The sequence below is a fragment of the Hypomesus nipponensis genome, chromosome 19 (genome assembly GCF_054491055.1).
Source record: "Hypomesus nipponensis isolate SF chromosome 19, ASM5449105v1, whole genome shotgun sequence".
Classification (NCBI taxonomy): Eukaryota; Metazoa; Chordata; class Actinopteri; order Osmeriformes; family Osmeridae; genus Hypomesus; species Hypomesus nipponensis.
In genome coordinates this window covers 18077614-18104049 of record NC_140379.1, presented here as the reverse complement: position 1 = coordinate 18104049, position 26436 = coordinate 18077614, and the positions used below count along the sequence as shown (strand labels likewise).

At 43.8% G+C, this 26436-nt stretch overlaps 1 long non-coding RNA gene and 1 pseudogene across 2 annotated transcripts in view; one reads left to right on the top strand and one right to left on the bottom strand.

The window, feature by feature from the left end:
• LOC146247310 (uncharacterized) overlaps window positions 1–23181 on the top strand; it is a 55728-nt gene extending 32547 nt beyond the window's left edge. The window contains exon 4 of the long non-coding RNA XR_014732231.1: window positions 23080–23181. This is a non-coding gene — a long non-coding RNA (uncharacterized LOC146247310). The remainder of the gene's footprint in view (window positions 1–23079) is intronic.
• Window positions 602–6999, bottom strand: LOC146247311 (interferon-induced protein 44-like; annotated as a pseudogene). The gene is made up of 6 exons (XR_014732330.1): window positions 3630–6999; window positions 2763–2952; window positions 2384–2536; window positions 1455–1624; window positions 1043–1143; window positions 602–937 (listed from the first exon to the last, which is right to left on the bottom strand). The product of XR_014732330.1 is annotated as an interferon-induced protein 44-like (transcript).
• Window positions 23182–26436: the final 3255 nt, after the last annotated feature.

The window sequence follows — 26436 nt, the reverse complement described above, 5'->3', positions numbered from 1 at the left end:
TACTTGAAATGTATGTCAATATTTGCATGGCAAGGCCTTTTTCCTAATGTTAAGGGTTGGGGTTTGCTGTTTGGGCAAATTGTTGACATTGGGGAAGATGACGTTTTTCTACCAGGCCAAGACATAACCAGGTCCACCTGAAAAATATCAGTTTCTTCACCTCCAGCAACATCCCTGGTTATGACTCCATGTGCACATTACACCTGGAGAACCAGGTTCACCTGGGAAGGTGTTTACAGTTTCAATGACCTTTGAGATGACTGGTAGGATGCTGATAGGTCGACTAACTACTAACCTGTTTGTCACCAGATTTATACACATGGGTTGTAGCAGGCTTTATAGCAGGCTTTAAGCCACTGGGAACGTTGCTCTCATCATGCATGTACGTAAGTATATGAGTGGGGGTAGTAATGTAATGTGATCAATTATTTTGTTGAATAAGATAATGTTGTTATGGAGAAGGAAATTAGTAAATCTTGAGTTAGTGCAGCTGTGTATGAGGCTGACGTGTGTGTGTTCTGTGATTTCAGGAAGACAGAAATAAAACAAATGTTGATAAAAATAATAACACCTGCACACTGACTGCAAGCCACAGCATTTATTCATCATAAACATGCAAACATGCAATTACATGTATGTGTTGGCAAGTAGGATCAGATCCCAGCTGTCATATAGGGACAACAGTCTTCATCAAATACAGACATTAACTGTCAAAGAGATCTGCCAACAGATTATAACTGGAAATCCCAGACTCACTGCTTTCTGTAAAATATTTTTACATTTTGCAAATGAAGTCGTTTCCAAGGTTGATCATTTGTCTCAGTGCACTCAGGATCAGAGTGTCAACATCATCATTGATGTTGGTTTCATCACTGTAGTTCTTCACAGGAAAGATGTAGTTCTCTGGGACTCTCACTGCTGCGCTGAAGTCTTTCACCTGAGTGTTAAACAATGGGAGTTATGTGGGTTTCTGTGCTCATATACTGAAATATTTGGACTACAAAGTTAAAACACATGAGGTTATATTCATGTACAAACTCACCTTTTGCCCCATGCGCTGGCTCTTGTACACATTCTTCAGATCATTTTTAGTTTCTGGACAGGCTAAATCAATGTAGGTGCCTATTGCCATTTGGGGAATCCCTGCAGACAGAAACACACTCAGTGTTTTAGCTTTTTTCAGGAAGTTTCTCTTCATTAAATCCAACAAACAACTATAAAAAACTATAAACATGTCTGAACAAGCTCTCAGTAAAAATGCAAACTTACGTCAGGAAAAAGCTTAAATCTGATCTAAAACCTGAACATTATTTTAGTTTTTTAGTCCTGATCTTTGTATTATGGGCTGTATCAAACTGATAAATTATTGATTATGGACTCAGTGTTAAAGTGCTGAAGTCATGTTTGAGTGTTGGAGTCTGACCACTGACTTGAGATCAAGTTAACCTGCTTACCCATTTCACTGGCTGCCTCTCTGATGTCTTCCATCTTCTTCAGAACTGAGTCTGTAATTTCTGCTGAGTTGGCAGAAAGCACACAAACCAGAACATGAACTTTGTCGTCTGCAGAGGGACGGGGGTTGTAGCCTGGGATCCTCAGGAGACAGTGGAGATGAAGGCTTGAACTGGAAAACACAATTACATTATGACACTGTGTTTAAGAATGTAAGACGATTACTCGTTGACTTTTGGAAAGATGTTGCACCCATTAAAGTTAAGAAAATTAAACATGAAGAGTGAAAACATTTTGAAACTTAGTTTAAAACGTAATGTGCAAAATAATCTTTTCTTGAGAAGTTTTCTCAATTCCATTGTTTGTGTGGTTGTTAGGAGGTGAACTGGTGATCCAAATCTGAATGATTGCACAGCCCGAGGCAAGGTTATAATGGTTAACTAAACTATAATAGCCTTGGTCCTAGGACACCTCAGCCTGCTGGTGTTGCAGCATTTCAGCTCTTACTTCATTAAAATGACAAACGTCATATTAGCTGATCACTAATTCATGTTAAAGAGCCCCTACGAAGCTTTTTTTGAAGTTTCCCCATATTTTACTGATCGCACTGATTGAGAAAGCCAGCCCAGTTTTTTCAGATGTGCTGCCCATATGTACAGCCTCAGCCAGCGCAGCCCGCCAGCTGCTTATTTGTGATTTGGTTGACCAATCACAACAGAGTGGGCCAGCTGACCAATCAGAGGTTTTTCAGAAAGGCAGGCCAAGTTCAGATGTTCAGACAGAGGAGTTGCAGCAATGGGCAGTAAGAGAAACATAATATGTTTTTTGAACATCAAAGTATGTAAACCTATTTTATTGACCCCCGAGAGTTATGATGCTGAAAAGCAGTATAATAGGGGCTCTTTAAAGTTGACTACAGTGACAGTCGTACCTGGTAACCCTCCTTCACATGTCCTTTCAGGGTCAGTTTGATATCGTCAGCACAGATTCCATCTCCATCCTTCAGATCCATGACGTCATCGAAGACGAAATGACAGAATGTCTCTGAGTTTCCTTCTTCCTTTCTGATTTTAGACGTTTTTTACTGTAACACACAAAGATGAAATGCTTGTTTTAATCACAATAATCTACAGATTTATGGTTCTGCAGTGTTTATTCTGTATGACGTCCCTGATACATTAATGTCAGACTAAACTCTGTTTATTCTCATGCAGATCATTTAGGTAGGGTTAAGTTGGGGGGAAAAGTTAAAGAGAAAGATTTATCAAACAGCCGATGTTGCTTTAGAGGTTGATCTAAAGTTTTCTTACTATTCCACTGCAACTTTTGTCAGAGGTCAAAGCAGGAGTAGTCACTGTGCCTCGTATGACGCTGCAGACAGACTTGATGAAGCTGGACTTTCCAGCCCCGTCGGGTCCGTACAGAAGGATTCGGACATGTTTGATGTCCTTGTTTCCAGGCTTATACTCCTTCACAAACTGGAGATCCCTCGCATTGTCTCTGTTAAGACAGGATCACATTTCATTTTAGATTTTAAAGAATTCCCCAAATTTCTCCTGCTTGATAAAAGTCCAGTTTATTTTCATAAAGTCTAACTCTTGTGTACCTGAAAGTCTCTATCTAAACTTCCCCATTCAGTTGTCAGTTTAATAATTATTAAAGTCTATCTTATCTTATCTTTTTTTTTTTTTTTTTTTACATCTCTTTATTAGCAAAAAAAGAACAGCAATTGCTTACAGATATTTGGCAACAAACCTTTTTTTTTTTTTTACTTTATAACTTCCCCACCCACCCCCCCACTGCCTATGCAAATAACAATTATACAGAAAAAAGTAAGTAAGTACACTAAATAAATATATATATATTAAAACAAAGCAACAAATATAATGTAAAATATATATATACATATACATATAAACAAATAAAAATAAATATTTAGAGGTACGAAAAGAGGATGTTTGTGGATGCACAAGTATATAGGCTAAATGCCATCGGCTCTTATAATTAGGCTATACTCCGGTATGCTGAGAGCTAAAACAATGGAGACAATGGAGGATGCAGTCCCTACTCAATTGTCGGGAAGAGTCTTGAGCTTTTCAAAATGAGACACCAAAGCATCCCATCTCTCATGGAATTTATGGATTGACCCTCTAGTGGAATATTTAATCTTTTCTAACCGTAGAAATAGTATAAGGTCGTTCATCCAAGCCGAGGCTTTGGGTGGATGTTCCGATTTCCAATCCAACAAAATCCTTCTCCGCGCAAGAAGAGTTGCAAATGCAAATACATCTTCTAGTCGACTTGTCATTTGTACACCTTCCCCCGGAACACCAAAAACAGCCATTTCAGCACTAGGTCGGACGTCTCTGTCAAATGCCTCAGACAGGGTCTGGAACACAGTAGACCAAAAAGTGTTCAGCTTGTTACAAGACCAAAACATGTGGGACAGGTCTGCCTTTGCTGTGTGACAACGATCACATAAGTCATTTATGTTGGGGTAGATCATGGACAGCCTGGCCTTAAAATAATGTGCACGATGAAGGACCTTAAATTGAATTAAACCAAGGCGAGCACATGATGTTGATCCATTTACCCTACCCAAGGCATTATTCCATATGTCATCAGGTATATCTATTCGAAGCTCTTCAACCCAGTCTGCTCGGATCTTATTAAGTGATACGTCACCAAGAGACATGATAGTAGTGTACATCCGTGAGGTGAGACCCTTGGCGAGCACAGGAATCTGCAAAATTATATCCAGTCCCGTTCTCGGCGGGAGACTGGGAAAGGACGGGCTAATGGATCGCACAAAGTGACGGACCTGGAAATAGCGGAAGAGGCTGGAGCGCTGCAACTTAAATTTGGAGGAGAGGGTGTTAAACTCTGCGAACGTGCCGTCTATGTAAAGGTCACTGAATTTATAGAGGCCTGTTCTTTGCCAATCTGCAAAGACAGGATCTAATTTGGCTGGGAGAAAGAGGTGATTATTGCATATGGGGCCATATATTGAGAAATCTTTCAAATTAAAAGTTTGTCTAAACTGAGACCAGATCCTAAGAGTGGAAGTTACAATGGGGCACAAAGAGTATTGTTTAGGAGACAGTGGAAGCTTGGCAGCGACTAGTGCAGAAAGTGATGATGATGTACAGGCATCTGCTTCCGATCGGCACCAGTCAGCATTTGGGACCTGTAACCAATAAACAATTTTATGCAGGTTTGCCGCCCAGTAATAATACATGAGGTTAGGCAGGGCCAGTCCCCCCTTTGCGCTATGCCTTTGGAGGAGCACCCTGCGAACCCTGGGGTGCTTGTTACCCCATAAAAATTAGGATATCAGACTGTCAACAGATTTGAAAAAAGATTTGGAGAGGAAGATGGGAATGCTCTGAAACAGATATAAAAATCTTGGCAGTACGTTCATTTTAATACACGCAATTTTGCCAGCCAGAGACAGATTTAATAGACTCCACTTCTGAAGGTCAGTTCTAAGAGTATTAATCAAAGGTATAAAATTGTTGTCATAAAGACCAGATAGATTACGGGTAACATTGATTCCCAAATATTTAAATCCTGACCTTGAAAGACGGAAGGGCAAGGCTGACTCCGCAATTGTAAGGGATGGATTATTGACCAGAAAACATTCGCTTTTTGAGAAGTTTAATTTATAACCTGAAAAACTACCAAATTGATCCAGCATTTTCACAATGTCAGAGGCACACGGCACAGGGTCCGAAACGTAGAGCAATAAGTCGTCCGCATATAAGGACACTCTATGTTCCATATTTCCCCTGTAGATTCCATTAAAGTTTTGTGAGGTTTTCAACATGATAGAGAGTGGTTCAATAGCTAAAGCGAAAAGCAGTGGGCTAAGAGGACAACCCTGCCGTGTAGCTCTCGATAGAGGAAAAGGCTTGGAACATAGTTTATTGGTCAGTACCGATGCTTTAGGTGAGGCATATAACAAGCGAATCCATGATACAAGTTTTGGTCCAAATCCAAATGTTTCCAATACCGCAAACAGATATGGCCACTCTACTCGGTCAAACGCCTTCTCGGCATCCAAGGAGATCACCACCTCGGGAGTCTCAGAGGATGCCGAGGAGTGAATGACGCCAAGAAGCCTGCGAATATTGGTAAAAGAATGACGACCCCTAATAAAGCCAGTCTGATCCATAGAAATTATGTCTGTCATAACAGTGTCCAATCTAGTGGCGAGAAGTTTGGCCAATATTTTTACATCGGCATTCAAAAGTGATATCGGCCGATAGGATCCACACGCTGTTGCATCTCTCCCGGGCTTCAATAAAAGCGTAATAGTAGCCTCTGTGAGTGTTTGCGGCAAGGTCCCCTGATCCAGGGAATGGTCAAACATTTCAAGGAGCAGAGGAGCTAGCTTGGAAGAAAATGTTTTACAAAATTCAATGGGGTAGCCGTCTGGTCCGGGAGCCTTGCCACTTTGCATTGCTGCAACAGAGTTGGTGAGTTCCTTTAGCGAAAGGGGTTCCTCCAAATATTTCCTCTTATCCAAAGCTATGGATGGAGCATTTAAGTCATCAAGAAATGCACGCATATTCGAGTCATCCTCTGGGAATTCAGAACTATATAGGTTTGAATAAAAGGTTTTAAATGTATTATTTATTTCAACAGGGTCAACTGTAAGTTCTTCTGAAGTCTTCCGGATCTGCGGTATAAGTTGAGCAGCAGATCTACATTTCAGTTGGTGTGCCAAGAGCCGGCCTGCCTTGTCACCATGCTCATAGACAAGGCCTCGGGACCGAAGCAAATGTTGTTCAGTTTTTTTAGTCGATAGCAAGTTATATTGCATTTGTAAACCCAGCCTCTCTTTGTATAATTCAGGGGAAGGCGATGTGGAGTACCTACGATCAAATTTAAGTATTGAATCTAAGAGTTGCTCCTGCCTTAACCTGTCGTATTTGTTGCGTTTTGCAGTGTATGAAATTATTTCTCCCCTAATTACAACCTTAAGGGTCTCCCATAAGAGAGACGATGACACTGAGTCCGACTTATTCTCTCGTAAAAAATTATCTATGACCGTGGATATTAATACACAGAAACCCTTAGAGACAATAGAGTTGGATCCAACCTCCAGTTGGGTCTTTCTGTGCGGTTAGACGAAAAACATAAGTCAAGTAATACTGGAGAATGGTCTGATTCCACAATAGCTGAATATTCAGTGTTCTTAACGGAGGGCAGTAGAGTTTTGTCTACAAAGAAACAGTCAATCCTTGAATAAGAGTGGTGTACATGCGAAAAGTATGAGAATTCTTTACTATGCGGAAAAAGGAAACGTCAAGGATCTAGCTTCCCCAGCTAACACAGTTACGTTGCCCTTACGTTGCCGCAACGTCAATCGTTGACCAAACATACGTTGCTGCAACGTCTTTGGCGACGTTGCGGGACCGTGCATCTGTGGGGCGCCAGTAGGTTGCCGCAACGGCACCTTGTGACGTTGCCAGTCCGTAACCGCAACGTCGTGGCAACGTTATTTTCCGACGTTGCCAGTCCGTAAGCGCAACCTCCTAGCAACGTAACTTTCTGACGTTGCCAGTCCGTAACCGCAACGTCGTCGCAACGTTATTTTCCGACGTTGCTAGTCGGTAACCGCGACCTCCTAGCAACGTTGTTTTGTGACGTTGCCAGTCCGTAACCGCAACGTCGTGGCAAGTTATTTTCCGACGTTGCCAGTCCGTAAGCGCAACCTCCTAGCAACGTAACTTTCTGACGTTGCCAGTCCAAAACCGCAACGTCGTCGCAACGTTATTTTCCGACGTTGCTAGTCGGTAACCGCGACCTCCTAGAAACGTTGTTTTGTGACGTTGCGGAGGCACTGGCATGTACCACTAGCTACTGTCCTGTGCTAGCGGAGGCACTGGCATGTACCACTAGCTACTGTCCTGTGCCAGCAGAGGCACTGGCATTTACCACTAGCTACTGTCCTGTGCCAGTAGAGGCACTGTCACGTACCACTAGCTACTGTCCTGTGCCAGCGGAGGCACTGACACATACCACTCGCTCCACTGGCACGTACCACTAGCTACAGGACAGTACAGTTTCGGTTCTAACCGCTACTGTCAGTTATTGTGGTGTATTGGCGATCTTGTAGGAGAGCTGTCCGGTCGCAAACCAACATTAACGTCCCAGTGTTGCGTGCAAACTGAGCCGTAGCCAGTCATGCAACAGCCAGCCCACTCGTTAGTAAACAAATTAGAGTGAAACAAAAGAGTTTGCAAAGAGAACGTCAGTCCTCCGTTGTAGAACAGCTAACGTTAGCTAGTGGACGACAGGGTTTTAGCCACACGACGATCATAGAATGTTTGGGCCTCTTCTGGTGTCTCAAACAAGAGATTTTCTCCTTCAAAAGTGACTCTGAGTCGGGCTGGAAAAAGTAGACGGAACTGCACTCCTTTTTGGTAAAGAGCCTGCTTAACTCTATTGAATGCGGACCGTTTCTTTGCGAGGGTGGTACTGAGGTCCGGATATATCCTCAACGTAATTCCCTTCAATTTCGCTTGATGCTGTCTGGACCATTTCAAGGCGAGATCTTTCTCTCGGTACCGATGGAAGCACAGGATGAAAGGTCTCGGAGGTCGTCCCTCAGCAGGCTTTGGACCCAGTGCGCGGTGCGCTCGGTCAAGTTCTGGAGGCTTTGCAAACACGTCCGCTCCCATGGCATCTTTCAACAGCCCGGATACAAACGTAGCGGGATCTTGGCCGTCTTCGCTGCCCTCAGGTATATTCAGGACGCGTAGATTAGCTCTTCGAGACCTATTTTCCAGATTTTCAAGGCGGTCGGACAGAGACGTATTCAGGGTCTGGAGCGATTTGATGGTGGCTTCAGCTGTGAACAGCCGGTCGAAGTTGTCGCCTGCTAAGGTTTCTGTTGCGGTAAGACGGCCTTGAAGAGAGTTGACTGTATCACGCAGTCCATCCACTGAGGCTTGCAGGGGCTTCATCGATTCTTGGATTAGTGAGGCCATGTCTTCCTTAAAACCAGTACGTTGTTTAGCTAGTTCTGCAATCAGCTGTGTCATTGAGAGAGAGTCTCCAGAGTGGCCATCTTCAGATTCGTCAGTGTTAGCAGCCGCGGCCATAGAAGCTAACTTGCTAGAAATGCTAACATTAGATCGTGCGCTCGTTTGTCTCTGCTGCTTGCTCATTCCCAGATAGCACACATACATCGGGCCGACGTCGGGTTAAGATCGAAACGTCGTATTCTATTCATAACGTCGGATAAGCATCGGCAAATGGTCGGCAAATTGTCAGATTACTTCTCATCTCTGTGCTCTAGTTATTTCAAACGTCGCAGATACATCGGCTCATCGTCGGCTCATAACTGACTGTTTCAGGAAGAACGTTCCATTATGCTCATTGTGTTTTATTGCAAGCATATCTAGAGCCAGAGACTCGCGAGTCAGAGGCGTTCACTTTTTAAACCGTAATTTATCTTCACCAATGAAGGAGCAGTCGTTGTTAGGTAAGTAAATGAAAGTAGAAAAATATCAAAACGTTTTGCGATAAGTAGCCTATGCCTACAACCATGTGTAAAGTTACTGTAATGAGCTAGGTTTGAGTGAACGTTATGCTACAGAGCTGGCGCAAAGGGAGCCCAACCGGCTAGGCTAGTTCGACACTGGTCAGACATTTTACAAAAATGTAGCTACTAACTAGAGCAAAATAAACATACACTATACATGTTATGTCAAAGTGTTGTATTGTAATAAGTAACCTAGGCCTACATACACATAGGCGAATACATTCTGGTTTAACAGTGAAATGTCAGATTTTTTTTCTTCTAATTTCGGCAGTTAGCTACTGTAACCATGGCAGTCAAGACAGTCAGAGGGCGGCGGAGACCAATGGAAGACGCAGAACTGTAGGCAAAGCTGTATATTTATGTTTCTCTGTTCCGTTGATCTCTCTTTTCTGTGTTGGAGTTCTTTTAAGAGCTTGATGACATCAACATCCAGTCTGATAATAAAAGATCGTTAACTTGAATTGTGTCTCTTCATTACCCGCACACACAGAAAATCCAGGTTGAATCAAGGCCCGACGTCGGCCCGACGTATGTGTGCTATCTGGGTTTTGTTGCCTAGAAAGACCAAGAACTCAAACTCTTACACTTCGATAAAATCTCGGTGGAAAGTGATCAGTTATTTGGGTAATTAAGAAAGTTAAATGAGAGCGCCTTGCGTCTCACACCTACATCGCCAAACCGGAAGTCCCTATCTTATCTTATCTTAATTGTACCAGAGCCTGTTTAGGGAGAGCCTTGCCACTCCCTATTAAACCCCATTGTACCGAATTTGGCTGCAGTTCCACCAGAGTTCCACTGGGGGTGATCGCGAGCGAGTGCATGTTGATTGATGTTGATGCATGGATATTCTAATTTTCATGTTCAACATCACAAAAATCAACTTAAATAGGCATTATTAGGCAACATTTAGCCTAATGCATTAAACGATGATGAACAATGATTTGATACACGCCACGTTACGCAGCCTAGTTTGTGATTTCAAATGTTTAGGCATCAGGCATAGGCCTATCTCAATCGAAATTATCTGAGTATAATTTTCATAGCTATATAGTTGTTAACAGTAGTCTACAATTGCAAAACAAACCTAAATCCATAGGCTACACCCTCCATGTTCCCGACACAACCATGTTAAAAAGACTACTGGGTTAGGCTATGTATTGATTAATAGTAAGCTATTTATTTAAAACAATGTCAAAAAAAGTAAATTTACATGTGTTTAGAGGGTGTCTGTTTTTGAATCAACGAAGTAACTAAAGGTCTAAAAAATGACCTCGACCTACGTAGCCTATCGGTCCCGTCAATGATGGCATGTCGTTTCATTTTGATGAAGCGGTGGATGAGGGAGCTGTCATAGTACAAGGCTTAAAGGGAACGTTCTTTCTGGAAGAAGTCACGTGGCCGTGTGCATTGCTTTTGCCGTGGTGGATTGTATGATCCATGTTTTACCTCTCGGGCTGCTTAAGAATAGGGTTAGCTCACTTGGTTGAGCATGCATGCAGGGATGGATTAACGAACGGGCCTACCGTGCCCAGGCCCAGGGGCCCATGGGCTCAGGGGGTCCCTAAGCCAGAGCCTCCGCGCGTGACGTCGCTGTTATTAACATTGTATTGATATGATGATATGACACGATGCGCCGTTGCCGGTATATGCTAGGCTTAAGTCATTCATGTCAGTAACAGGGCCCCAATAGTCGTACTCAGGGATGGATTACCGAACGAGCCTACCGGCACCAGGGGCCCATGAGCTCAGGGGGCCCAAACCAGATCATGTTATGATGATGTTATCCACCCCTCATCTGTCTGAATGGAGCCCCTCAATCATAACACATCATAACATTTCACTGTATGCTCCTTTAAATATGTTTTACTGGTAGGCCTTAACTAGGACAAGTGAGATTCCTTACATGAACTTAAAAAAACTATTTTGAACAGTTTATAGAAAAAAAGAAAAGAAATCTTGCGTTAATCTCGCGATTAAAAAAATGAACGGCGTAAAAAAAAACACGTCCAGGCCCAGGGGCCCGTGGTTTCTTAATCCGTCCATGCATGCATGTAGAGAGGTTCAGTCCTATTTAGCAGCAGCCGCAGGTTTGGTTCCAACCTGTGGCCCTTTGCTGCATGTTACCTCCCTCTCTCACACACATTACTTACTTAATCCCTCCTATCAATAAAGACACCTAAAGCCAATACTACACTTGTGTAGATTATGTTAAATAGCAGAGAGCAGAAACAAGTCAAAGTGAACTCACCCCCAAGATATGTTCCTCCATGGTTTACTCACAGCTGCAGAGGAATTATGTAATTACTTAAATTGATTAACAACATGTATCATTTATGAATAATGATTATAATAAAAGTCTGAACGTTGTTTAGAAATAAACTTCATATCTTATTAAGAAACACATTTAGAAAACATGTAAATATAGTCTGCAACACTTTTTGCAAAATGATAGACATTCATAATTCTCTATGAAAAAATATAATAAGTCTTAAGAAAGTTCAGAAATAAACTTAATATCTTACCGAATGAACGCGCGGACCTCAGGTTTGCTGGAAAGAAAAACGTTTAGGCATCATGTAACATGTTTCACAGATTAGGATCATTAATCAGAGTGAACTCAGTGTTTGTATGGGACCGTTATATAAATATGTCGTCTTCATAACTAATCCTTCTAGACAATGAAAAAACAAATGAGTCTGAAAACAAAATCTGTTATTTTAAGTCTCACTTCATTTATAAAATACTAAAAGCACAACATTGCAAATATTCAAAGTATTATTAAGTATAATATAGAACATTCAAAACGTTCAGTCTACTAATCAACACAACAAAATGTACTGAGAAACATACTTACAAATAGTACCAGAGTTATTAGAAATAGTGACACTAGAGTTGACACCCATGGTTTAGCTGTTGTTGATCTGCTGCAGAGAGCTGAACCAGAGCCTCTTTATAGAACAGATCCTCCCTGTTTCATCAACCATGTGACTTACTTAGAAAATAAATTCAGATTCTGATCAAAATCCTGCAACCTTTTACTCGGCTCTACTTCTAAAGAACCTATCACAACACTTCATGGAAATGTGTGTGTGTGGGTCTGTGTATGTGTCATTGTGTGTGTGTGTCATTGTGTGTGTGTGTGTGTGTGCGCGTGTGTGTGTAAGTAGTAAGATAAAATTCTTTGGAATAAGACTTCTTAAAGGTGATTGGACAATGAGCAACCTGCCAATAATAAGCCCGTTAAGGTGAAAAGATGAGTGTTGGGATTGGATTTAAAGGCCTGAACTGATATCAGCAGGAAGGTTATTCAGAGGAAGAGACACGAAAAGACTCTGACGGGACAACTTTGATGTAAAGTGTGTTTGCTTCAGACTGCTTCTGGACCCTTGGCATTACTTCAAGGTTCAGGGTAAAACCACTTCTGGGGGGGATCACATGACAAGTTGAAATGTGTTTTAATGATAACTGAACATTGATTGATTTACCACATAATGGTATATAACTGACATTGTCTAGTTCAAGTTGCAAATTCAAATTCACAATATTAAAGCTAATGCTTTATTTACCAACGTCGACATTTATGTTTTAGGATTAATACGTTTGAAACCAATCAATCATCAATCAATCAGTCTTAAAAGGAATATAAATGAATTGCGTAGCATATTCATAAATTCATTTTTGTAAATTCAAAGACCTGCTATTTACCAGTTTTTCAGTGTGTGAAACCTGTCTCTCTCTCTACCTGTCTGTCTCCTACTGACTGTGGTGTTTAGCTCTGTGTACCTGTCTCTCTCTCTACCTGGGCACTATTTGGCTCTTCCAAATTATCCATCCTTGTACCTGATGTTTCTCTTCCAGCAGGTCGGCCATTGTGGAATCACCTGAGAGGAGTCATATTCCAAATAATTTTATTTTACTTACTTTCCTACTAAACACACACACACACCCCCCCCACACACACACACACACACACACACACACACACACACACACACACACACACACACACACACAGAGACACACAAAGGCACACACAAACAATCACACACCCATTCCCATGAAGTGTTGTGATTCTGTAGAAGTGAAACATGAGTAAACAGATGACAGATAAACCTTTCACCTTACAGTAACGTTCAGTTAGCTGCTTATTATTGGCAGGTCGCTCATTGTCCAATTTTATCTTATTACTTACACACACCACACACACACCACACAAACACCACACACACACAGACACACATTTTAACCATTTATTTATGTCCACATGAAGAAAATGATACAGGGACACAAATATTACGGATGCAGTACAACACTTACTCAAAACTCATGGACCAGTGGCATGCAGCAGGTCTTCACAATATCACTTAACAAGTAAAATACTCAGTTCTTAAGGGTATTGGTAGCACAATACTCAGTTCTTAAGGGAATGAGTTGCACAGTACTCAGTTCTTAAGGTTATAAGTAGCACAATACTCAGTTCTTCAGGGAATGAGTAGCACAATACTCATTTCTTAAGGGTATAAGTAGCACAATACTCAGTTCTTAAGGGTATGAGTTGCACAGTACTCAGTTCTTAAGGGTATAAGTAGCACAATACTCAGTTCTTAAGGGTATGAGTTGCACAGTACTCAGTTCTTAAGGGTATAAGTAGCAACGTCTCCGCCATATGTGGCGGCTGCCAGTAATAGCAGATATGGCACAGTACTTTGCAAGCTGTTTAGCCTCTTTTTGGCCATCCCAAGTTGTTGCAGCCCTCTTACTACCAACCTGTGTGTGTGTTTCCTAGGCTACCAAATATGAAAACTAGTAGTCTGCACCTATAACCCAGCTCTGAGATGGTGTTTAGGAGTGGTTGGTATTTCACTACCTTGGTGTAAAAGACTCCTCCATGCTGGAATCAAAGCTGCAGCCTACCTCCAAAATGTCCACCTCACAGCATGACTCCTCATTGATAAGAACAACATCTGGTGTATTGGTGACCAGGTGTAAGAAAGTACTAGAGGTACTACTGGAGTCAGGTGGCTGAGCGGGTAGAGCATTGGGCTAGTAATCTGAAGTTAGCTAGTTCGATTCCCGGCCGGTGCCACATGACGTTGTGTCCTTGGGCAAGGCACTTCACCCTACTTGCCTCGGGGGGAATGTCCCTGTACTTACTGTAAGTCGCTCTGGATAAGAGCGTTTGCTAAATGACTAAATATAAATATACTACTGCAGGGCTGAAACATGGATGGTTTTACCTGAGAATGTTTGTACATTCTTACTAAGGGAGGGAAATGGTTTGATATGTCTTTCACTATGAGGTCTACTATTCTGTCATGTCATGCTATGTACATTCCTTTGTAGACACACACACACTGGGAATTCTGCTGCTGTACGTACATGTTCCCACCCTCAGAAGTGTTTTCTTCTGTGGAAAGTCACACCTTCTCAGTAACACACACACAGACACACACACACACACACATTATTAAGCTCTTAAGGCGAGACACTACAGCTGAATAGGGTACAATTTTAAAATAACAGCTATCATGAAACTTTCTAAGTTGACTACTTACACAAGTATATAAAAAAATGTATTACAAGTTTTTGAAATGTTTATGTTAAATTTTTCAAATGAGGCATTATCTCATTAAATATATGAGATTTTGCATATATTTCCAGTTGATAGATCTGAACATATGATAAAGCCAGGTGCATGCTGGTGCAATGCTTTTTTCATTTAGTTTAGGATGAAAACAAAATTACAGAGGGATTTCAGGATATCTGCTTTCATTAGCTAGGAAATCAAAATATACTGCCGATTTTTGCCATTTAAAAAAAATAAAAATATCACATAAATCATGCCAGGAATGATTTATTAACAAATCCCTCTGTAGATATCTTCAGAATACTGCTAAGTGTATAACTGAAAAGTTTGGTGTACATAGGTGCTACATAGGCTGAGATGTTTATACTGGAGAAATACTCATTTTGAGAAAACAGCATTTTAAGATTTAAATAGGGGAATTTAATACATTCCTATTGGAAAACATTGTTCAAAAACAGAATAAATGCTCAGGCACTTAGTGATAAAAATATAGAATATTTCAAGCTCATGAAAACTGATTATTTAATAACATGGCAGGCATATAAGGCCTACAAGTGCAGTAAATCAATTAATTAACATAAGCGTATCATGCACAAAGTTGCCAACAAAACCCACGCTAGACAGAAAAACTTGTATGGACACAGAACAAGACCAACAGTAGGTGTCACAGCTTTCTAAATTATAATTGTCCATTCAGGCACCATATGTAGGTCCCTCTGACATCTCTTGCTGGTGCCTTTTCACTTTCCTGTCTGTGCTCACAAGTTTTCGCTTGCGTTTTGCACTTGCAGTCTGAATGGCGTTTGCTTTGGACACCCTGAGCAGGTCAGCCTGCTTGATGGTGTTCACTGTAATAAGGGTGCTCTCCAGCCATAGGTTTGCCATCACATCAAGCATAGATGAGGCACCCTCATTAAAAGAGGATATGGCCATGCTTGCCTCTGTCTCAACCCTGTTCTTGCCTACAGTTTTTGGGCAGTGGGCCCATATCACCGAATTGAGGGACTCATTGGCATTTTGTGTGCCACCATGCTGCATTCTTTGCAGCAAGCTGTCGCTTGACATGCGGTGATCTTCAGAATACTGCTAAGTGTATAACTGAAAAGTTTGGTGTACATAGGTGCTACATAGTCTGAGATGTTTATACTGGAGAAATACTCATTTTGAGAAAACAGCATTTTAAGATTTAAATAGGGGAATTTAATACATTCCTATTGGAAAACATTGTTCAAAAACAGAATAAATGCTCAGGCACTTAGTGATAAAAATATAGAATATTTCAAGCTCATGAAAACTGATTATTTAATAACATGGCAGGCATATAAGGCCTACAAGTGCAGTAAATCAATTAATTAACATAAGCGTATCATGCACAAAGTTGCCAACAAAACCCACGCTAGACAGAAAAACTTGTATGGACACAGAACAAGACCAACAGTAGGTGTCACAGCTTTCTAAATTATAATTGTCCATTCAGGCACCATATGTAGGTCCCTCTGACATATCTTGCTGGTGCCTTTTCACTTTCCTGTCTGTGCTCACAAGTTTTCGCTTGCGTTTTGCACTTGCAGTCTGAATGGCGTTTGCTTTGGACACCCTGAGCAGGTCAGCCTGCTTGATGGTGTTCACTGTAATAAGGGTGCTCTCCAGCCATAGGTTTGCCATCACGTCAAGCATAGATGAGGCACCCTCATTAAAAGAGGATATGGCCATGCTTGCCTCTGTCTCAACCCTGTTCTTGCCTACAGTTTTTGGGCAGTGGGCCCATATCACCGAATTGAGGGACTCATTGGCATTTTGTGTGCCACCATGCTGCATTCTTTGCAGCAAGCTGTCGCTTGACATGCGGTGATCTTCAGAATACTGCTAAGTGTATAACTGAAAAGTTTGGTGTACATAGGTGCTACATAGGCTGAGATGTTTATACTGGAGAAATACTCATTTTGAGAAAACAGCATTTTAAGATTTAAATAGGGGAATTTAATACATTCCTATTGGAAAACATTGTTCAAAAACAGAATAAATGCTCAGGCACTTAGTGATAAAAATATAGAATATTTCAAGCTCATGAAAACTGATTATTTAATAACATGGCAGGCATATAAGGCCTACAAGTGCAGTAAATCAATTAATTAACATAAGCATAAGCTGGGGAGAAGTTTCTGGCCCACCTCGTGGGATAGGTAACTTGCATCATGTCGTGTGTGGCTTTCGGGGGTCTCATCTTTGTCTTCTGCCCTCCGATACCAACACCAAGATGGATTGCACCTAGTATGCAATGGTGTTTCATCTGTTGACATGCAGTGGAGAAGACCTGCCCATATCTCTGCTTTCATTGAACCCTGGTTATTCAAAATTGCCCCCCTGTAATAACGTATTTTGCATTTCTTTGCGGTCAGTTTTCCCAAACCCTTGCTTCCCAATTTGCGCTCAGCACTACATTTTCTAAGCGCTGTGCCCATTCACTTGTGAGCATGGTTGTTATGCAAATTGGGGTGTGCCATAGCCGAATGAGGATTGGTGGAGAAGTTCAGGCCCGACCCTGGGCTGCAGCTGGGGAAGCCACCCAGATATAAGGAGCCAAGATGGAGGCCGTCGGTGGGCAGCAGGCATTCCTCGTCCTGCTCATCTCCCAACCGGCCACACTTTTTCTTTGTGCAACTTTGGTTTGGATTAGATATAGTTTCTGTTTTGTTTGGTAAGGGTGGACCGCCAGGCAGGGCCGGCCCAGGCCTTTAAGGGGCCTTAAGCAGAATTGATTTGGGGGCCCCTCTGCGTCGCCAATTTGTTTTTTTTTCGTAATTACTGTATTTATTCGATTAAACTTATTTTTACCCCTCCGTGAGTCACCACCTTACCGCGGTGGAGGGGTTTGCGTGTCCTAGTGATCCTGGAAGCTATGTTGTCGGGGGCTTTATGCCCCTGGTAGGGTCTCCCAAGGCAAACAGGTTCCAGGTGAAAGACCAGACAAAGCGTGGCTCAAAAAACCAACCATGAAGAAACACAACAATGGTTCCCAGTTGCCCCTGCCCGGAAGCGGGTCACCGGGGCCCCCCCCTGGAGCCAGGCCCGGGGGTGGGGCTCGATGGCGAGCGCCTGGTGGCCGGGCCTTTTCCCATGGGGCCCGGTCGGGCACAGCCCGAAGAGACAACGTGGGACCCTCTTCCAGTGGGCTCACCATCCGCAGGAGGGGTCATGGGGGTCGGGTGCAGTGTGAGACGGGCGGCGGCCGAAGGCGGGGGCCTTGGCGGTCTGATCCTCGGCTGCAGAAGCTAGCTTTAGGGACGTGGAACGTCACCTCGCTGGCGGGAAAGGAGCCTGAGCTGGTGCGCGAGGTAGAGAGTTTCCGGCTAGATATAGTCGGCCTCGCCTCGACGCACAGCACGGGCTCCGGAACCAGTCTCCTTGAGAGGGGCTGGACTCTCTTCCACTCTGGAGTTGCCCTTGGTGAGAGGCGTCGAGCTGGGGTGGGAATACTTGTTTCCCCTCGGTTCGGTGCCTGTACATTGGGGTTCACCCCGGTGGATGAGAGGGTAGCCTCCCTCCGCCTTCGGGTGGGGGGACGGGTCCTCACTGTCGTATGTGCTTATGCACCAAACGGCAGCTCAGAGTACCCACCCTTTTTGGAGTCTCTGGAGGGGGTGCTGGAAAGCGCTCCTCCCGGGGATTCCCTCGTCCTCCTGGGGGACTTCAATGCTCATGTGGGCAATGACAGTGAGACCTGGAGGGGCGTGATTGGGAGGAACGGCCCCCCCGATCTGAACCCGAGTGGTGTTCTGTTGTTGGACTTCTGTGCTAAACACGGCTTGTCCATAACGAACACCATGTTCAAGCATAAGGGTGTCCATATGTGCACCTGGCACCAGGACACCCGAGGTCTCAGTTCAATGATCGACTTCGTAGTCGTGTCGTCGGACTTGAGGCCGCATGTCTTGGACACTCGGGTGAGGAGAGGGGCGGAGCTGTCAACTGATCACCACCTGGTGGTGAGTTGGCTCCGATGGTGGGGGAGGACGCCGGTCAGGCCTGGCAGGCCCAAACGTAATGTGAGGGTCTGCTGGGAACGGCTGGCGGAACCCTCTGTCAGAAGGAGCTTCAACTCCCACCTCCGGGAGAGCTTCGATCATGTCTCGGGGGGGGCCGGGGACATTGAGTCCGAATGGGCCATGTTCCGGGCCTCCATTGTTGAAGCGGCTGACCGGAGCTGCGGCCGCAAGGCGGTCGGTGCATGTCGCGGCGGTAACCCTCGGACCCGGTGGTGGACTCCGGAGGTGAGGGATGCCGTCAAGCTGAAGAAGGAGGCCTATCGGGCTTTATTGGCTGGTAGGACTCCTGAGGCAGCTGATGTGTACCGGCAGGCCAAGCGGAACGCGGCTCTGGCGGTCGCGGAGGCAAAAACCCGGGCATGGGAGGAGTTCGGCGAGGCCATGGAGAATGACTTCCGAACGGCTTCAAAAAGGTTCTGGACCACCATCCGGCGACTCAGGAGGGGGAAGCAGTGCTCTGTCAACACTGTATACGGTGGGGACGGTGCGCTGCTGACTTCGACGGGGGACGTCCTGGATCGGTGGAAGGAATACTTTGAAGACCTCCTTAATTCCACCAACACGTTTTCCGACGTGGAGGCAGAGTCTGGGGACATCGGGGGGGGCCCTCCTATCTCTGGGGCCGAGGTCGCCGAGGTGGTTGAAAAGCTCCGCGGTGGCAGGGCCCCTGGGGTGGACGAGGTCCGCCCGGAGTTCCTTAAGGCTCTGGATGTTGTAGGGCTGTCTTGGTTGACACGACTCTGCAACATCGCGTGGACATCGGGGACAGTGCCTCTGGACTGGCAGACCGGGGTGGTGGTTCCCCTCTTTAAAAAGGGGGACCGGAGGGTGTGCTCCAACTTTAGGGGGATCACACTCCTCAGCCTCCCTGGGAAAGTCTATTCGGGGGTCCTGGAGAGGAGGGTCCGCCGGATTGTCGAACCTCGGATTCAGGAGGAGCAATGTGGTTTTCGTCCTGGCCGTGGAACAGTGGACCAGCTCTATACCCTCCGCGGAGTCCTGGAGGGTACATGGGAGTTCGCCCAACCAGTCTACACATGTTTTGTGGATTTGGAAAAGGCGTTCGACCGTGTCCCTCGGGGGCTCATGTGGGGGGTGCTCCGAGAGTACGGGGTACCGGATTCCCTGATCGGGGCTGTCCGGTCCCTGTACGACCGGTGCCAGAGTTTGGTCCGCATTGCCGGTAGTAAGTCGAACTTGTTTCCGGTGAGGGTTGGACTCCGCCAGGGCTGCCCTATGTCACCGATTCTGTTCATTACCTATATGGACAGGATTTCTAGGCGCAGCCAGGGTGTTGAGGGGGTCCGGTTTGGTGACCTCAAGATCGGGTCGCTGCTTTTTGCAGATGATGTGGTCCTGTTGGCTTCATCGGGCCGTGACCTTCAGCTCTCACTGGAGCGGTTCGCAACCGAATGTGAAGCGGCTGGGATGCGAATCAGCACCTCCAAATCTGAGGCCATGGTTATCGACCGGAAAAGGGTGGAGTGCCATCTCCGGGTCGGGGAGGAGATCCTGAACCAAGTGGAGGAGTTCAAGTATCTCGGGGTCTTGTTCACGAGTGAGGGAAGAATGGAGCGCGAGGTCGACAGGCGGATCGGTGCGGCGTCCGCAGTGATGCGGGCTCTGCATCGGTCCGTCGTGGTGAAGAAGGAGCTGAGTCGAAAGGCGAAGCTCTCTATTTACCAGTCGATCTACGTTCCTACCCTCACCTATGGTCACGAACTATGGGTAGTGACCGAAAGAACGAGATCGCGAATACAAGCGGCCGAAATGAGCTTTCTCCGCAGGGTGTCCGGGCTCTCCCTTAGAGATAGGGTGAGAAGCTCGGTCATCCGGGAGGGGCTCAGAGTAGAACCGCTGCTCCTCCGCGTCGAGAGGAGCCAGCTGAGGTGGCTCGGGCATCTGATTAGGATGCCTCCTGGACGCCTCCCTGGTGAGGTGTTCCGGGCACGTCCCACTGGGAAGAGGCCCCGGGGAAGACCCAGGACACGCTGGAGGGACTATGTCACTCGGCTGGCCTGGGAACGCCTCGGGGTCCCCCAGGAAGAGGTGGTGGAAGTGGCCGGGGAGAGGGAAGCCTGGGCCTCCCTGCTTAGGTCGTTGCCCCCGCGACCCGATCCCCGGACAAGCGGAAGATGACGAGACGAGACGAGAAACTTATTTTACATTTATTACACATTGTTCATTTTTGGTGCGGCGTTTATTCGAGGGCGGCGTTTATTTGAGGGCGACGTTTAATCTAAGAAATATGGTATTCTAGGCTGTTTGCGCTAGCATGCTACATGTTAGTTTGCTACATTAAATGTTCGTAAAGATAGTTTGAACAGTACGGTCTTCTAAATCACCGATTACGCCACATAAGTAGCACTAAGCCAGAGCCAGGGAGGAGTTTAGAGCGGATCTGTAAAACAGACCTTGGACCAGTAGTCTAGGACCTTTTTCATGTCAACTAAATAAAGTGAATAGAAATCGACCCACCAAAGCAAAGTTATCACCCCATACACACTTAAATTATACAAAATAAAGCATTTCCCAGGCCAAAAAAAAATACATAGAAAAAACTATTCGAATAAACACGAAAGCCATTCTGTTTAAAGTTTTTACTATTGTCAAAGTTACTATTGTTCATAATACACTATTGATGCAAGGAACTTCATCAGAAATGTTTAAGTAGCCTACTTGAAATACTGATCACTGGTAGCCTACCATCCAGTGGGTACTTTTACCTTTGTTAAATAAAAATAAAAGCTCAGGCTACATAGGCTACAGGCAAGTCTGTAGAAGAGTATAGTAGAAACACACTATACTCTGAAGTAGCAATAACTATAATAATATAGCTGCAAGCAGCGATGCGGGTTCCTCCGCAAAATATTATAAAAATGTACATTGTAGAAGGTCAAGAATTGGACAACAAGAGAGCAAAACTACTTCACGTTGGGCCAACTACAATAGGCTGAATGGGGATTTGAACTCATGAACATAAGGTTACAAGGCAGTCTCTCTATCCTCTCTGCTACACACCAACTGTTGAGAATGTAAGAGGAGAAAGGGCAAAGTATTAGCTTTGGTCAGCTTTGGGACAAACGTTAAGAAGCGGTTGACATTTCAAAGTGGAATTGCGCATGGTATTTCATAATGATGTCATCATGTTTAACTAAACAGATATTCCAATTTAAGACAGGCTAAAAGACTGTGGCTGGATTCAAACCTACAATCTTATACTTTGCAGGTCACTGTCCCTGTCCATTGAGTTATTCTCAGTGTTGAATATTGTCATGTTCAGTTACTGTATAAAAAAGTATGCTGTTTCTTCTGTGGTAAGAGTTGTTAGATTCAGCCAAAGTTTAAACTACTCAAATTTTGTATTACATTTCTCATTCCATTTCACCCTATATAAAAATACACCTGCCCGCACACTATCCCAATCCATGCCGTTTTCCTCCCTCCCAGCGCAAGTCACGCCAAAGCAGAAATGCTGTAGCGGACGCATGAGGTTTAGATGACGACCAAAAATTGTCTCTCACAGTCAAAACACATTGCTCACGATACTGTTTCCAGAATTTCTCAAAGGTGGCTTGAAGACCGTTTTCCATAACCACAGTCAACTTACGATCAAGAATAGCCTCGTTGGCAAAAGGTTTATAGCACAGCCCATGATCAACTCCTTACGGACATTGGTCTACAACGGCCGACTCTCAACCACACAACATGCACTCTCAGAGTGACCAACAAGATTATTTTAACTAACAAACAATAATATTAAAAAACATCTAACTGAACGAACGCAACAACTGAAAACCCTTGCATAGCTGTTGTAACCAAACTATTTTCCACAAGTTTTGGCGTTTTTTGACATGCCACACTGCATGCTGGGTACCCAAGAGCGTTGACGCTGATGATCTAGCTGTGGTCCGACTGCGTGATATGACGAGATGTTAGTGACGCGCTAAGGTGTCGGAGTCTCCTGAAATGGAACGCGTCTTTCTGCCTTGAAGATGCGTGCGCATCATCAAGCCTAAACTGACATGCACCAACTCAGAGAACTGAGTGTCAACATCCATTTACATCCACATATAGTCTCTATTTTTTACTCTACACTTAAGGCATAACTATGTTTAACTTAATGTCTGCACCTCTCTGTCACCAACTGTCTCTGGAGTGGGGGGGTGGGGGCTTCACAGGGTGTCTACAGGTGTAAACAAGTTACATTTAAGACTTTTTAAGACCTTTTAATAACACTTCCAATTGAAATTAAAGACCAAATGTACGATGGAAATACAAATCAAAAGTGGAAATATACAGTAATCTTCCCAAACACTGATGTCTGTTCAATATGAACAGTATGGTAAAATGACAACAAGCTGTTGAGTTTAAAGGCAAAAATCTGAGTTTCTATTGTCAACTCTGAATTCCTTATCTCAATTCTCATATTTTAACAGGAAGAGTGGGAGCTGGTCAACGGGTTGGCAACACCTCCAATGTTAACGTTGGTTCTAACTGCGGATCCATTGGTTCAGGGAATCGCGTCAACATGAGCTGAGGTAAGACATGGAAGAGATTTACTGTCAGATATCAGCATATGCGTGTGATATGTTAATTCTTTACCTGTCAATGGATCATTGTAAAACTATAATCTGGATTTTCTCATCAATATCTTTGATCTTTTTTCCTCTCTTTGTGTTTCTCCCTTTTAGGAAATCGGCCTCCAACTCTTCTAAAAACAATGCACCATTTGTTGATTGTAGAATTCATGATTTCAAATCAACAGAAAGAGTGAGTGATCTGATGAATGTAAAGGAAATATGAGTGTAAATAAAGTAGAGTACCTGCTCTATGAAACCGTCGTTGGCTGAATATTTATCATTTCTACTGACCTTGCTCTGATGGATATTCACTGCCTTCAAAGTGTTCTCATATTCTTTGTCCTTCATCCAAACAATGTCATGAATTTGTTTTCATTGTGGATTTGTCTTTGTGATATCGTTTTTGTCAGTAAACTGACTAACTAGCAGTAGGGTTTTCTAAATACATATTCCAGTATTTAACCTAAAATGATTTACTGGGATTGCACACTGATAATCTCCCTTCAATCTGTTATGCGTCTGTAAAACAGTGGCTGCACCAGGTATGACGTAGTTGCGTCATAATAATAGGGGCACATACTCTTACTGCAGAGCTATAGGCTGAGTTAATGAAGAATACAGAGCTCAATATTTTCAATCAATAAACACGTGTTATATTGTAGAAAAAAATGACTTTGGTGAAAAGGTCTTAATGGTCTTAAGTGTTTAATGGTCTTAATGTTATCAGGCAATAGTCAACTATGTTCCATGAGCAAATCATTTGATTGCAGTTTCCTGTCATATTCAATTGGACTCTTACAGTCATTTGATTATGAAAGCATTGTGTTGAACAGCAAGATTTCACAATTACATTTTCCTAATAGTTCATTAACGTAGGGTAGGGAGTGGGGGGGGGGGGGGTGCATCTTATTATACTGCGTCTGGCAACACTGAGAAGGCGGTCGACAGTTCTCTCTATAGTCCGGGTAAAAGAGGACGTCTGCCACTGTCAAGTTATCTCGGTGTAATGTTAGTGACTGCCTCTAACTTGACAAAGGCATAGGACAGAGAACAGGGTAGCAACTCGATCACTTTTTCCACTTTTATTTAGTAGGTGAGTAGTAGTAGTAGTAGTTGTAGGTTTAAAACCTTTGTGTTACAAAGAAAAGGGGGGAGAGCATACACAATTAGCTCCCCGCTAAAAGTAAAGAGTTTAGAAACATACAAATGAATGACCAGTAGCAAACATATTCATCAGTAGCGAACCGTGACTCTTAAACTTTGGCCCTCTGACCTAAATTACTCGTCGGGAAAAAACACCATACAGCGCGCACAGCATTAAGGCCTACATGAAATTGTGTTGGTCATTAAGCACTATTTGAGCCAGCCCTTGCGGCACTATTCACGGTAATTGTGCAGTCAGGTAAGAAGAGTAAAGCTCACCACTCTTTCAAAACAAAACAGCCCACAACACAGTGGTGCTGCTAGGTTAGTCGGTCTGTGCGGTGTGTGTCTGTGTGTGTGTCTTTCTATCTGGCTCACTGAGAATCTATGACAGTGTGGAAGAAATTGGGATTTCCTGTGTGCTTACATTATTCACTAATCAATAGAACTAGTCATTAGATACTAGTTAGTATGTTCTCGTGTAAGCTTGCTATTAATAAGAGTAGATTGTGCCTATGTGTCAGACTGTTGTAACGTCATTACTGCCTGACTGTCACTATCTACGTTTACATTCTTGTGCCTTATAAAAGATGGTCCTCCGGCCTTCAGAGCGGAGAGAGACATCGTTGAGACCTAAGCCTGGTGTTGTGTTGTCATTTATTGTCAGGGGTCTGGTTTTCTCTCCCAATCTGCAGATTGATAATACTTATAAAAATCCAGAACTTAACTGAACTTAGTCACTCCGTTTATGAAGAGACGGACAAAACACTTTCCTCATCAACAGGCACCATGTGGATGCAGGAAGTGGTGACTCTAGTAAGTAGGCGAGGGGATCCCCAGAAGTCCCAGACTGTGCCTAACTGGGAGCGGGCGCCCTAGCTGGAGCAGTACTACAGCAGCCAGGTGGTAGGGGCCTCCCAGGGCCCACGTCTTCTCACCACACACCTGCCATACAGCTTTCTGGGAAACGCGTTGCATTTCTCCATCTTCATAATTACAGCAGTGTGATGTTTTTTCCACAACAGTATCACAGCAAATCTTTGATGGATTCAAAGCTGCATTTACGCAGAACCCTGATCTGAGGATGTCTAAAATATTTTTGGTGCATTTTACCTGCTTTAGCGGCTTGGCCACCTCATTGCCGCTTGCAGCTATATTTTTTATGTGTTTCCCTTCTCGTGATATGTTCAGGCATTTAGCCTACTCATATTGCATTCATTCATTAATAAAGAACTCACTTTGAAGCTTACACTAACCTTTTCCACTGGTGACACTTGCGCTACTAACTCCTTCAGTTACTGGCGCAAAACATGATTTGGTCGCACAAATTATTTATAGTAAGCCGCTGTGGATAATAATGAACAATAATGAACCTGTAATTTAAGATCTGGATGTGTTTATTGTTTGCACCTTTCTGCCACAGTAAATTCTGTGTTTGTGTAAAGCTACATGGCAATAAACCGAATTCTGATTCTGATTAGGGAGTTATTAACTTTAATGGAACCCATCTAAACGACACATTGATACCAAGGAAAAGGGCTTCACACGAGAACTTTCCCTTTTCATGGAACCATAACATGGCTTGGGGGGTGATGTATCAAAGATAAATACCACACCTTCTTTTGCTTTATTGCTTCATCACTGGAACAGTTTTTTAGAGAAACATGTTCTGAAGTGATGCCATCGAGGCCATCCAGTAAGAGACACGTTGATACCAAGGAAAAGGGCTTCACACGAGAACTTCCCTTTCCATGGAACAGTAACATGGCTTGGGAGGTGATGTATCAAAGACAAATACTACACCCTCTTTTGGTTTATTGCTTCATCACTGGAACTGGTTTAATTTCTGGATAAAAATCAGGATCATTTTTCAACATAGTTGCCCAGTCAAGCAGGGACGTGCACAGGAATTTTGAGGGCAGTTGCTCTGCCCCCCCCCCCCCAAAAAAAAGAAAAAAATAGCTAATAGAAATAGATAATAATTCATGTAATGCATTACTTCCATCGTTTATTCTTCTTGTGATAACAAAATGTTATAAACTAACCATCAGCAGATGTAGCTTGGTTTTC